Consider the following 12,977-nt stretch of genomic DNA (forward strand, 5'->3'; position numbering starts at 1 on the left):
CATAACTTAACATCTCTATGGCCTTTTACAACCTGGGGAATTGATATCATTAGAGAAATAAAACCTCCCTCAAAGGGTCACAGGTTCATAGTTGTAGGGATTGACTACTTCTCTAAGTGGGTTGAAGCTGAGTCGTTCATAATCGTGGGGGTAAGGAAGATGGCCAGATTTATAAAAGGGAACCTAATATGTAGATATAGGGTCCCATATCATGTCATGATGAATAATAAGGTGCGGTTCATGGGTGAGACAGCATACCCGCTAGCAGAATACAAGAACGAGCATCATAAGTCTTCTCCTTATAGACCTTAGGCGAACGGAGTGGTAGAAGCAGCCAACAAGAACTTGAAGTAAATACTCTCAAAGATGGTGTGGAATTACAAGGACTAGATATTTTGGTTAGCCTTTGCACTTTGGGGATATCAAACAATTAAGCGAATGTTGACTGAGTAAACCCCATACTCTATGGTTTACGGGACTAAAGTAGTTTTACCTGTTGAGTTGGAATTGAAGTCTTTGAGAGTTGTATTAGAGACTGAAATACCAGAGTATCAATAGGTTGAACAAAGATACCAATAGTTGGCTCTGGTCGATAAGAAAAGGATGAAAGCCCTATACCACATGCAGTTGTATAAGAAAAGGATAGCTAGGGCATTCAATAAGAAAGTGAAGCTGGAAAAGATCAGAGCTGGTGATCTAGTATTAAAGCATACAAGACATTCTGCATTTGACATGAGAGGGAAGTTCAAGCCTAATTGGGAAGGACCGTGCTTAGTAAAGAAGATCTTGCCTGAAGGTGCTGCTAAGATCTTAGACTTGGAGGGGAACAAGTTCATTGAACCAGTCAACCTGGATCATCTTAAGAAATACTTTGTATAAAGAATAAGTAATAAATAGGAAAAAATAGCCTGCTGATCAGGCAAATCAGGACAATAAGAGAGAAAATAATCAGCTAGAAAATCTTAAAAGGCTAGCTAACGACATGAGTTCTTTCTTGACAAATTAAAATGTAACCATTTGGGCTTTTACTAAATGAATAAATTATTTAGAATTGTTATCAAACATATGTATGTCTGTTTACCATTCTACACACTAACTGAAAGAAAAAACAAAGCTAAAAGTCCTAAGAAAAATAAATGAGATCTAAAAAGAAGCATGTTTTCTATCTTCTTTTTCTCTTTGCATCTTCATCCCTAGATAGAGCAGATAGTTCTTGAGTCCTCTTGGACCGTGCAAAACCAGGAGAAATGGAAAGTGGAAATCTAAAGCTGAACCTAAATCTTGAAGTTGTTATCAGTAGTCAGATCACTCTCGGAGTTGAGGTTTCGCTCTATGTCTCAGCGGGGACAGTCTCTTGGTTTTATCGAAGAAATGCTATCTGAGTGGGAAACCTTCGAATTTAGGTGGGAATTCCAAGATCCGCTCCTTCTGCCCATATTGGTGACAAAGTCTCGAAGGCGTGTAAAAGGTGGATGCCTGTAGTCCAAGTAGGGGTACACAATCACCATACACTATGAGTGTGACATGCTTGATTCTCCACCAAGGGCAAGTCTAGTGTATGAGTGTGTCTGGGATGCCCTTCATCTAGGAAATCCAGCCATCATGACCCTGTGGGGTAACAATATATCGATTTTGCACGTGCTTACACTCGTACTTATCGATATTCCTCGGAATGTTTAATATCTGAGGCTTCTTATGTAGCCAAATCTACAAAAAAGAGATAGAAAAAGAGAAAATATAGAAAACTAGAAAAAAGAAAGAAAATAAGCTACGTTGAAAATCTAAAAGGTGGCTTGGGTAAAAATAAAGTCTCCTAAGTCGAAAATCCGAAAGGGCGGCTTAGGCAAAAATTAAGGCAAAAAAAAATATAGCAAAAGAAAAGAGATTTAGCTGCATACCTGTAAGAGAATGAGGCTGCCACCAAACCGTTAATGGATTTTATACATGTTTAGCCCACTAATGGTTTCAGCCAAGATGATGGGTATAGGATCTGCTCAATGCTCCACCTAATCAATAATACTAGCAATTATGATATCTCCCCCTCTCTGTGGAGACGACAATAAAAATTAGACATAAAGGCAAAAGCCCAGTATCCGAATCCAAGAAGGTGTGCCCTTTTCTTTCTTCTCACAGCAAGAGATTATTGAAGTAAGGGTAATGTACTCACCAACAGAATGAGAAAGTACATCTACTAGGGGCATGTCGAATAACTCCACTAGTTTGCCAAGAAAAGGCTCGTTGAGTTTTGGCAAGGCAATGGGATGAGTAGAATCCATGGGGCCTCCAAGAATGGCAGAGAATTCTTCAATTATGGGGCATAACTCTTGCCATTGAATCTAAAATATGGCCTTTTGGACACCAAAAGTTGATGGCATAATGGAGAAACCCATAATCAAGCTTGGTATGTTGCATGCATGGCTTTGAAGGATGAAAGATGAAATTTCCCAAGCTTGATCCAGTCATCACTTCTTAAGGTTTTGAGGAGAGTTCGCAAGCTTTTTGCACTTTTCTAAGATATATTTTTAGCTTTTTAAAGTGAAAATTGCATATGAGGAAGTGATGAGGCGCATGGGTATATATAGGCCTCAAATTAGTGTTTAATTTAGACTTTGCAAATTGCAGAGCCAATCAGTAGAGTGCACAGCTGGTCGGCTGTGCGCAGAGTCGAATTGGCTGAGCATACACTAATCAGCTGTATGGCATCTCGGTGCGAATTCTAGCCTATTAGTCGATTTTTTAGGGTGCTTTTATATTTTTTTTGTTGCATACAAGCTCACATAAATGTAGTAATAAAGGGAAATAAAGAAAAATAAAAGTGATTTGAAGGCCAAAATGAAGGATTTTATATACTCAAAAAGTTAAAAGTTCTACAAAAAGGCAGAAGAATAAAAAATACAAAGGAAAAATTCAAAGCTAGGTATCTCTCTTAAATCCCCTATCCCATCATCCAATTCGATGTCCATCCCTTGGGTCCGCAAAGTCGATAGCTGAAACATTAGAATGTCGATCTAACATTGTTGAGCATCAATTTGACGCTGTCGGCCATTCACTTACCCTTGCAAGCTCTCGTGGTCCCTCCGACGAAAACCCAAAAGGAAATTAGTGGTGCATTTCATACATGCATACATGCATTGCATAAATCAATTTCTTACCCGCCAATCCTTGCCAAGGACGAAGAACTGTCTCCTCGCAGCACCGACCCATCGATGGACGTACTCGAACTGGTCTCTCTGAACCTGTACGGTTATTTGCATAATATGTCACTAACTTTTTATGAAAAGGAGATGTGAAAATGCAAAAGAAAATGTTACTTACATGTGTGCAAGTGCTTGGAGTGAATTCCAGAGGGAGGCAATGCTCTATGGCAAGCTAGTGCTCCATCGCCCCATGAGGGCTTCATTATAAGACCATTGGATCTGGAGGAAATGTGACGCTCTTTGGAACCACATCAGACATGGTTGTAGGAGGTGCCTCGGAGGAAGCACTAGCAAAAGAGCTCGTGATGTGGGAAGGCTTGGAATGTCAGGCAGATCATTCTTCAATCGGCTCGCGAGCAATGGCGGCACGATGGATGAATTGCAAACAAAATGGTTAGACAAGCGGGATATAAAAATGAAGAATTCTAAATAATCCAGAAAAGGTACCCCGGCCATGATATCATTTTTGAAAGGCATAGTCCCCATAAACTAAGGAATAAAAGAAGTGTAATCCATCCTCCGAGACTGGATGGTCAGATCTTCAGGCTCGTCGTACCCCACTAAACACTCCACTAGTTCCTCCCCAGTGAGGTCCACTATCCAAAGCATAAAGAGAAGAGGAGGTAAGGGAACTCGGCTTCTGCTAGGGCCTCACTCCCACCCTTAGATCCTCTCGGCTAGGTGCCATGCCCGACACGTAGGTCGGCCAGCAGAATCCTCCTCTTCTCAAGATCAACTCCAGAAAGCATATAGGGGAACCAATGACAGTGCTCCCCCAGCCAATCACCTCGAATCTGTAAACCGAAAGGGTAAGTAATTATATAAGTAAATCACAAGTACGACTAATAAGTTTTATTTACCTTGTCCTAGGTTAGGGTGTTGATCCACATATGGTGCACATGAATTTGGACCACTCCATTAGAATGCTCCTACTCAAGCCCAAACGACTCAAGCGAGGGAAAGCCTGCGTGGTACAGATAGGCTATGAGCCCACTATAAGGCCGATCTCTAGGGGCCAAACCTGTAAAACAAGAATCAGCATTCGTAATACGAGTAAAAGAAATCAAAAAATTAAAATTAAAGCATAACTTACATGGATCACGTGCCAGAAGCCGTAGATCCTCTTACTGCATTGGACAATAATGTCCATTTGATGATACAAGTACGCGAGAGCCGCAAATCCCAAGTTGTAGAATGAGACCTAGTCCAAATCCCGCAGCGGTGCCAAATAGTGGAAGTTCAGTGAATTTCCTGAGTCACTGGATAAAGTGGTACCAAAGATGTACACCAGTAAGGCTCGAGACATCTGATCCAACTCCCGAGCATTCTGAGGCACAAAGCCCCAGTAGTGAAGAGGTATGCTTTAGTAAGCGATGTAGTGTGTTCTTGTACGCCGATAAGAATCTAAGTAAATTAGTAATAAAGCACTCTTGAACATCATAACAATCATTGTGGATTGTATGATCAAAGAGCACGGGCATGCTAGTGAAATCGATGCCTGTGATGACAACAAATGAGAGAGGGGAGAGAGTCAGCTTACCGAACGAGGGTATGGAAGGTGTGGGTGGTATCCATCCACCTTTCAAGAAAAGCATAGACAAAGGTGTGGTCTATCCTTTCGGTGACTGATGGAAGTGTAGCTACAAACCGACGAGAACTAGTATTGCCAATCTTGGTCTAGACACTAGGAAGCTCATCAAACCACTCACGAGCTCCGTAAAAGCTTTTAGTGAACCGGATCGATACAACGTCACCATGAAAGGCTAGACGCATAAGTATTAAACAAAATTTATGCATGAAAAGACTTCAAATAGGTAACTATATGTTTATTTATTGGTATTTTGTGCAAAAATGCCCTAAAACCTTGATTCAATCCGTGCACAATCGATTTAGACTGTGCAGAGCTAGGGCGCACATATTTTGACATTTTTTTGAAATTTTCCATGAATTTTGAGCAAATAACGCGTGAACATAGTATATAAGTGATAGGAAACAAAGTTTAAAGCCAAAAAAGTATCTCTCCGACGGTCGAAAATGCTTGGTGAATGTTCAATTTTGCCAAAAGGGGAGTTTTCTCTCCCTTTACAAGCCCTAAGTCATTTTGGCGAGAACTCCCAGTTGGTCCGATTGGAGTATGTCCGGAGAATCTAGAGGAAGAGCCCACCATTTCAAAATTGATTTCGTGAAATTTGTTAAGAAACGGGTGAGAAATCTAAGAAAAAGTAGAAAGGATTTGAGAGAAAATAAGAGGGCAAATGAGGTAAAGTGATTTGTGAATGGATGTGAAGGCTTATATAAGGCTAAGGAAGGCCAAAGTGTTGTTTAGGTCCTCAACCTATCAAAACCACATTTTAGCCCAAAAATTAATCTAAGTCCCTAGAAGACATATAGAAGGCGAGTTGGCATCCCGATGTGGAAGTTTCTTAAAAAATTACAAATTTGGTCCTTGACCCATCAAATTACATTTTAGTCCTTGAGCAGGCCAAGTACTAGTATAGATTCCAAAAGGCCTCAAACAAATCAGATCATCCCCAAGGCGAGAAATTCTAACCAAAAGCACTTAAAAATAGAAAATTGACCCGAAGTGTGAATTATTTCTCGAAATAGAAAACAACTATATTAAAGTCTCTAAAAATACCAAATTAGCAGGCGAAGTCTTCAACCTAAGCAGGAAAAATCCTCAACCTAAGCAGGTGAAGTTCTCAACTTAAGTAGACGAAGTACTCAAAAATTCGAGCGGACGTAGTCCGTACACCAAATCAACAATCAAAGTTCGAGCTTTCGGGGTGTAACTTCTACAGCTCATGAAGATATCCTTTTATTGTATCCTTGACATTTATGATTTGTCTTAATTTTTTGGAAACATTGCATGCTTATAAATTTTGACAAACTAGGGCCAGTTGTCAGCATCCATTTTTCGGATCTAGATATCGAGGGGATTATAGAAAACCTTGTGATGGAAGTTACTACTTTCTCAAGTCTCGGAAGAACTAGGACGGGCGAATCCGAGGTTAGGATTAAGGATAATCCAACAAAAATCACCTTTTTTGAAATCAATTTGGAGTTAATTTTTAAGAAAAATGAAGTTTGAGGGTCAAAACAATGAATTTCTCAAGTTCAAGGACTAAAGTGCAAAACTTTCACAAACTTTTCCCCTTTTTAAAGCCAATCGGCTATGCACAGTGCCTATTTGTATTTGTCATGGTTCGATGTCGTTTTTTGGCACTTTTACATCTAAAAATAGATTCTATAAAGGTATTTAACGATAATTGATAGATTTTAATGATATTTATCTGAATTTTAAAGATTTGATTTACTTATTGGATATTGGCAAATAATTATCTAATAAAGGAAAAATCGATTCTTTTGAAAGAATTTTAAGAGAGATTGAAGTCTATCTGCTCCTCTAGGGTTTCTTAAAAACCTACCTCTTAAATAGAAAATTATGACCTAGGGTAAGGGGACTGGCAACATCAATCAGGGGATACTATTATTGCAAACCTACGTTCATTAAGCGCAAGGTTTTTTTTGGTAACTGAAGAATAAGGTCATTAAGAAAGAACCTTAGATTTGGAAACTTTTCCACATCTCAAGCAGCACTAGATTTCCAACCTATCTTTGATTCAACTGCATCATTATCTCTTGAGACCCGCAGAACGATCAACTATAGTGACAACCTGAGAGTTCCCCTACATCGATCATCATTAACATCACTATCCTAATAAGTTGGTTTTTCTATTCTTTTATGTTTTCTCTTAGAAACATTATTAGAGTTTCTTTTGTTTCTCATTTTCTATGATTGATGTGATTAGATTAGGATTTCTTATGGATTAATATGTTGCTGATTTTATTGGATTTTGAATCTAATAATAAGAATACATAGGGTTTTGGAATCTGATAATGTGTCTGCCTTTGGATTTTTGAATTTGATTAGCATTACATATTGGAATTGTATCTTCTTTATAGTTTTTTCATTAGATTAGTTTTCTAAGGTTATATAATTAAATATGAAATCTGCCATATTTATCTACTATATGTTCAGACTTTTAAGGTTCGCATGGCCTTTTTTTGGTTTCTAGTTTAATATTATGTTATTTATATATTTTATCTTGTCTTTGTTCGTGTTCTAATTAATTTTTACCTTTTGTGTATGTGAAGAATTGACTCTGGGACATGAGAATCACAAAGGAACTATAGAAACTAGCTTGAAAAAACCCTACAGCCGATTGGTTCAATGTAGAGCTGACTCGACTCTGCGTGAGCCGATTGGCTCTATGCCTTGTGGCCATTGGCTTAGCTCACCTCAGCTTTAATTTTTAGATTTTTATGAATTTTTTATGTATTTCTTGAGTTTTTCATATACTAAACTTAGTTTTAGTCATTTTTATTTCTCTTTTTAGTTGTAGGCCGGGTTGTAATAACTAGATTTACTTTCTACATTTTATTTTTATTTATTTTATGTCAAATAACTGTAACATGACTACTTAATCAAAATAGGACACATAGACTTTAGGTTAAAATTGAACCTAACATGAAAACTATAGTCCATTAGGCTAATCAATGATAATTGGGATTAAATTCTAAAATTGATATAGACTTAGTGGGCTTCACCATGTTTTAGTTAGATCAATTGGGCCGCATAAGATTTTGGTTCAAACAATTAGGCCTTAACATAATAAATAGTCCATCTAAGATTAAAGGCTTTGTAAAATACAACTTATAATTGAGTCAGACTAGGAGAGCTTTGTACATAATTAATTAGTAAGTTAGATTAATAACCTTAATGTGGGCTGGGCTTAATAAAATGGGCTAGAGTTCAAAGGACCTTATATGCAATATTATATGCTTGTATATAAACTGTTGTGTTTATATAGAATAGCCTGTGCATTCTTTTGAATAATTCTTTATTATGGGAGGCACCATCTCACTATTTTCCACTCTCTAGATTTGCAGAGCAACACCTTGCTGCTTAAGTACTCCTCGAGAGACACCATCTCGTCAGTTTTATCAAAGTCATAACTATCTTACTACTTCAATTGAGGTAGAAAGCACCATTTCACTACTTGTTAAATGAGCCCCTATAGGGAAGCCACCATCTTGCCCTTAGGATAGAAGGCACCACCTTGCTATTTGCTCTGATTACGGGAGACAACATCTCGATGATTCATTAGAACTGTAGGAGGCATAATCTTGCTACTGTATTGATAAACGAGCCCTATGTAGAGAAGACACCATCTTGCTCCTAGGATAGAAAGCACCACCTTGCTATTTACTTTGATTATGGGAGACACCATCTCGATGATTTTGTTTAAGAATTTTGAGTTTTTGTGATCTAATTTTGTTTGTAGCGTGGGCGTTTTTGCCCCCTTGCTTTGGAGAATGAGCTTTTGAACAAAGCAATTACCTGTAAAGAAACAACTTTTCAAGATTGGCATCCTAGTTTTGGGTTAGTGAGAACAATAAATGTTGTGCGTGTGGGCTATATTGTCTATAAATTGGAAATTATAAGGGCAAATTTGACTTAATTATTTATGTTGTGGAGTCGAAAGTGCCCTCAATTTAAGGTATTTGAGTTTTACCCCATGTGGGCTTAATCTTAGCCATATGGACTAAGCTATGGCCGCGTGGGCTTAGCCTAAGCCCAAGTGGGCTTAGACCGAATGTTAGCCTATGAAAAGGCTAAGTGATGCCAGATGACCTCACTTGCATCATATTTCTATTTCTTAGCAAACTTTGTGAGTGTATGAGTGCGAGAAGTGTCGAATAGGGCTTTGCTATTTATTGAATCAAACTTCTACCAAAATCCATACCTTTATACGTCTTGTTAAGACTGAGATGGCTAATCAGAGAGCGCACGTTCCCAGAGTCCCTTGCGACTTCCTCGACGACCGGTGATGATTAACTACTTAGATCATTCTGTGGTGATCAGGGAGGAGTACGACACACCTCTTCTTGCGTAGCCGGCGACCTACCGAGGTTTTCATCAACATGCTAAGGTTGGCCATTTGACTTTCTTTGTTTTCTCTCTTTTTATTATTATTATTTTATTTATGTATGTGGCATGCTAGAAAAAAGATAGATGAATAACATGAAATTGCATGATGCTTATAGGACTTAAAAGAGCATAAAACAACTAGAATATTGGGATAGGTATAGGACAAAATAAATGTAGTGAGAAAAGAAAAATAAAAAGAAATGAAATGAGACTTAGCTTAGTGTGGTTGATTTTCAACCTTTCACACTCCGTCATGGCTTGGCGAGTAACCGTCCTATCCCCGTACCTAATAGGATGAGTTACTGTCGAGGGTGAGGGCCCGTGTTGCTAATGATGGCTGTTCACAGTTGGTCTCTCTGCTGCACCCGCTATGCATCCGAAACATCACAGTAGTGATGATTGTGCTGATAGAGAGGTGGTTAGACATGACGCATACCTTCTAGCTACACTTTAGGGAGATGACTGTAATCCGTTGGACTACACCGCTCTTATAGGATTGTGATGCAACGACGAACCTCCTATTTTTGATTATCAATTCTAATAGAGCACTAGCGGGCTGGTTGAGCATTGGGCTTGATGCCTACCGTCAAGAGCCAGATGAAGGTGGTTCTGACTTCATTACATGCTCATTGGATAGGGAGAGTGGATACCGATGAGCAGCCACTAAGTGATGCAGAGGTAGATCGGATGCTTGCTCCTTTATTGCATATTTGTTAAGGAGCACCATTCTAGCCGACATCGAGTAGTGTGTCCTTGGGATTCTTCCCTTATTGGCAGACCTGAACACTGTCTTAAGGCTGACTTAGGGTTGGGCTAGGCTGGCACAGCTGTACCGGGGACTAAACCAAGGTTATTGAGCTGGGTTGACTCTATATGGCTTTGGTTACCTGCTTTTGGTACGTCCTTCCTTTATTCTATCATTATTTATTCATTTTATTATTTTCATGAAATTGGATTTTCTCACCTAATTTTCATCTAGATATAGGCGCATGACCACCGATTGATTTCGATTGGGTGCCCTACTCTGAATGGGCCTACCATTACTTTTGTTAGCCGGTGGACTGATTCGCACATTGAGAGTGGCTCCTCACATTAGTTAGACATTCATCATAGATGGCTGAACACCGTACCATAGGCTGAGGTTGGTACCTGAAACATAAAATGTTAGTAAAAATTTAATATTATAGAGTTTGGATATCATATCTACTTTAACTTTTATTGTAGGTAAATACATTCCTTTAAGGTCGGTCGGCTGACTGGGTAGCCTTAGGTGGTGGTGATGCTCTAGTAATGACACTTGGCCTGGAGGAGGGTTGATTTCTAGTTGAGGCACCTCGGGTTCGCATATGGTACATGGGTGATCGATTGAGGGATTAGAGGTTGGGCCCATTTAGTCAACTAGTTCCATTGCCACTACCACGAGGATTGACATGTGTGGCTGCCCAAAATAAGGTATAAAACTCTAATTCACATAAGTCATGTAGATGGGCCTCACAACCTAAGCCAAGTTAGTCCCAAAGTCTTCATATGCTCTAATTCAACTTATTTGGTCTTCTTAAGCTCAATTACATTCATTCAAGCCCAATAAACTGAATTAGATTAATGAGCCATGAACTTAAATCCAATTCTTCAAGCCTTGATGTGTCCATAGAACAAATGTCTTGCATAATAGGACTCTTAGTTGAATTAGGTTTTCTTTCATTACTTGAATTTCTAATATCATCAGGACTCCTTGCTGGATTAAGATTCCTAGTTGAGTTAGGACTCCTTGTTGGATCAGGATTTCTTGAGCTAGTAGGATTTGCATTATTAAGACTTCTTGTTGGAGTAGGATTCATTGTGCTAGTTTGGTTCGTATCCTTCCCCCTATCTTTAAAGAGGTTCATCCTTGAATCTTGCCCGAATATTGTGAAAGAAACAAATATATGATTTCTAAGAACAATACTAACTTATTATCAACCTATAAATCTTTCACAAAAGTTGTTAGAGGAACTTTAGAAAAAATAATACTTTCAATGCCCATAAACTCAACATGTTCAATTGGCTCAATGACATCAAGCAAAGCATCTTCATTTTTCACCAGATTAACTTTTGCCTCAAGTTCAACTACAATCTCATCATCTTGGGATTCGCTCAAAAGTAGCAAACCATTGTCTTTCTCATCATATTCAATCATTAAGTCTTCAAAATATTCATTAACTTCAATAGAGCATTTTACCTTCTCTACATCATCAATATTAGTTTCCAAAGTTGGCTTAGATTTGGCTTCATCTTTAGGCTGCTTATATTGACTTTCAACCAACCTCTTCAGTTCTTCTAAACTTTACCATATTGTTTCACAAGCGCTTCTTATAGATTTTAGCTCCGTTGAACATTTATCTTTCTTAACTTGACGCGATTGTCTCGCTAAGTTTTTGGCTTAGGTTTAGGATTACAACAATTACATGGAAACTCTTGATGATAATCATCACTCCTTTGTCCCCACCATCTATCATAAGATTGCTAACAAAGATCTTGACATTGTTTAGCAAACTTCTCTTGATGAAACATCTCTCAACACATAACTCACGCGTTTACCACTAAAGAAATAAATTTAAAACAAATAAGACAATAAGAAGACCAAACTAGACTTAATGAATAAGATTAAGCCTAAATACAATAAAACATATAAGAATAAGATGTAATGAAGAATTACTATCTTAATGAATGAATAAATGCAAAAGGATAGAATTAAAACACCAAAATGATTTTCTTTTAAAATTTTAGAACACTATCAGTTGACTTAATCAAAGAACAAGAATAAGACTAATTGGACAAAAATAAAGAATTAATCACAGAATTGAATTAAAAGAAAGAACAAAGAAACACAAGAAATCATAATTAACTAATGAAAATATAAAAGGATAAAACCTTATCCATAGCTAAAGCTCTTATACCAAATGACATGGAACCTCCATGAAAAAGCTTGAGAACCCTTTTTGAATTGTGGACTCCCAACATATTAACATGAAAAGCCCAAGAACCAATTCGGCTCAACCTTTAAGAAAGGTTAGGTAATAGATTACTTAGAAAGATAATAAAGAATTAGAATGTAGAAAACTTGTTCCTAAATCCCAATTTTAAAGCACTCCATAAGAAGATGATCAATCTGCGTGAATGCTTCTTAAACATGCATTCTACACGAGAACACAAGGATAAAAGAAAAACAACTTTTAGGTTTAATAACAATTTTCGTTCATCAAGTTAACCACCTCTATGATCAAATTCATACTAGCCTTATAAAGGCTTTAGAAAACCCTAAATCTTAACTAATAAGTTCTTACATCTCATCTAGGATAAAGATAATCTTCCTAATAAAAAAAGATAGCTAAAATAAAATCCTAATTAGGTTAAAATACATGTGTGGCCGCCTAAAAATAAGCTATAAAAACCCTAATTTACACAAGTCATATAGATGGACCTCAGAACCTATGCCAAGTTAGACTTAAAGTCTTCATATGCTTCAATTCAAATTTTTTGGTCTTCTTAAGCTCAATTACATTCATTTAAGTCCATTGAGCTGAATCATATTAATGGGCCTTGAACTTAAATCCAATTATTCAAGCCTTGATGTGTCCATAGCCAAAATATCTTGTATAAGCCTATTAACTTGTAATTTTGATCGTACTAGGACTCCTAGTTGAATTAGGATTTCTTTCATCACTTAAACTCCTAATATCATCAGGACTCCTTACTGGATTAGGATTCCTAGTTGAGTTAGGAGTCCTTATTAGATTAGGATTTCT

Source organism: Ricinus communis, chromosome 1, assembly GCF_019578655.1.
Source record: "Ricinus communis isolate WT05 ecotype wild-type chromosome 1, ASM1957865v1, whole genome shotgun sequence".
Taxonomy (NCBI): Eukaryota; Viridiplantae; Streptophyta; class Magnoliopsida; order Malpighiales; family Euphorbiaceae; genus Ricinus; species Ricinus communis.